Source organism: Babylonia areolata, chromosome 4 (assembly GCF_041734735.1).
Source record: "Babylonia areolata isolate BAREFJ2019XMU chromosome 4, ASM4173473v1, whole genome shotgun sequence".
Classification (NCBI taxonomy): domain Eukaryota; kingdom Metazoa; phylum Mollusca; class Gastropoda; order Neogastropoda; family Buccinidae; genus Babylonia; species Babylonia areolata.
Window position 1 is genome coordinate 15,976,863 of NC_134879.1, and position 2,500 is coordinate 15,979,362.

The window sequence follows — 2,500 nt, forward strand, 5'->3', positions numbered from 1 at the left end:
GAGTTAAGGTCAAGATGTGGAACGGCCAAGGACACCACCAGTCAGCCGTGACTGTAATCGGAGGAGATTTCCAAACTTCCCTGTAGAATGTGTGGCGTTTTGGGCGTGTCCTGTCTTCGTTGTCTTCGTTGCTAGAAAGAAGGTGTGTGTGTGTGTGTGTGTGTGTGTGGTCTGTGGGCGGTTGGGTGTGGTGGGTGGGGAGGAAGGGGAAGGGGGGGGGGGTCGTGGTGGAAGAGGAAGAAGTGGCAGAGGAGAGGGTGGGGGTGGGAGGGGAAGGGCCGGGCAGGCAAGGAACTAAGCTGGAATGGAAATAGGGTGTGTTTGTAAAAAATAAAAATAAAAAAAAATAAAAAAATGAATGGTATGAATGGGAAAAAAAACCAAGAAAACTTCCGGCACTGAAGAAGACTTCCCATCACCACCACCCATCCCTCCCTCACTCACACAGAGAGAGAGAGAGAGAGAGAGAGAGAGAGAGAGAGAACAGACAAATAAATAAATAAAGATTTACAAGCAGAGGAAGGGGTTCAAATCAGATTGGCTATAGCACCGGGGGTAGGCCCCCTCCCCCACCTCCCACACACACACACACCCTCCCACTCCTTCCATAACTGACAGATCAGGCCAAGGCTTTTTTTTTTTAAAAAAAGCGACCCTTAGTAGCGTTTGCTTTGTTTACCATTAAGATTTCCGCCCCCCCCCCCCCCCCCCCCCCCCCCCCCCCCCCCCCCCCCCCCCCCCCCACCCACTCCTTTAAGACTGTGGAATCCGTTGGCCAAGACAAGACTTCTGGAAAATCCCAATTTTTTAACGCTCAGAAAACAACGCAAAAAACGCCCGCTGAAATCATTTCTTGCGACACGGCGACAACCCTGTTTGTTTTGCGGGACCGCCCAGCCTGGCTCAAAATGAATCATTCTTTTCGGCGTCAGTGTCTTTCCTTTTCACCATTTACATAGTGAATTGATTGATTGATGTAGATACTTCTATAGCGCCTATCTTCGGTCAGAGACCAAGCTCTTAAATCACTCAGTACGGCCAGTCCTCTGTCTTTGTCTCTCTGTCTCTGTCTCTGTCTCTGTCTCTCTCTCTCTGTCTCTCTGTCTCTCTGTCTCTCTGTGTGTGTGTGTGTGTGTGTGTGTGTGTGTGTGTGTGTGTGTGTGTGTGTATGTGTGTGTGTGTGTGTGTGTCTTTCATAACATGATGTTTGTTTGTATCAGGATTATGTACATGTGCATGTTTAACTCACTCAGTACGGCCAGTCCTCTCTTCTCCTCTACACAGACCCCTCGGATGTCCAGTGGGTGTCTGAATGACCCAACCTTTAGCTTCCGTCGTCAGAATTGTGGTATTCTTTGTCAACATTCACCTCTTCAGTATAAGAGCCTTCCGCCTGCAATATTTTGATGATGGTAATTGGGGTGAAACGCTGTTAACGTCGTCTCTTTCGCCGTTCGTATGGAGAGAGTTAAGCGCTTTACATACACGGGGGACATTTGCACCACAGGCTGCCTACCTGGGTAGACCCGACTGACGTTTCCTGTGTCATTCAATCAGATTTCTTCAGACGCACACGCATACACACACAGACAGACATGTAACATTTTACGTGTATGACCGTTTTTATTTATTTACCCCGCCATGTAGGCAGCCATACTCCGTTCTTGTTTTCCATAACCCACCGAACGCTGACATGGATTACAGGATCTTTAACGTGTGCGTATTTGATCTTCTGCGTGCGCATACACACGAAGGGGGTTCAGGCACTAGCAGGTCTGCACATATGTTGACCTGGGAGATCGGAAAAATCTCCACCCTTTGCCCACCAGGTGCACCGAGATTCGAACCCAGGACCCTCAGATTGAAAGTCCAACGCTTTAACCATTCGGTTATTGCACCCGTGAACACAGCCACCCGCTGAAAGCCGCTTATCTTCTTCTTCTTCTTCTTGTTCTTCTTCTTCTTCGTGGGCTGCAACTACCCACGTTCACTCGTATATTACACGAGTAATTATTTTCTATATGTAACACACACACACACACACACACACACACACACACACACACACACACACGCACGCACGCACACACACACACACACACACACACATTCACTTACTCGCATACGTACACAGTACCCCCCCCCCCCTCCCCCTCCTCCCACTCGAATTTTTTTTTCCTACCCTCGTCTAATATTACTTACAGTGAAAAGACGTTAAACTAAAGAACGAACACACACACACACACACACACACACACACACACACACACACACACACACACACACACACACACACACACACACACACTACATCATCTTCTTTCAGCACGTGCATGAACACAGGACAGGCACACCGCTAAAAACGCCACCAAATCATTCTACAAGGAACTATCGATATAATATTATCGTCCAATCATAGTCATGACCTTACGGTGTCTCTGACATCTGAGCTTTGGTTGTTGTTCCACATCTTGACCTGGTCGTTCTGCTCCGTTTCCTA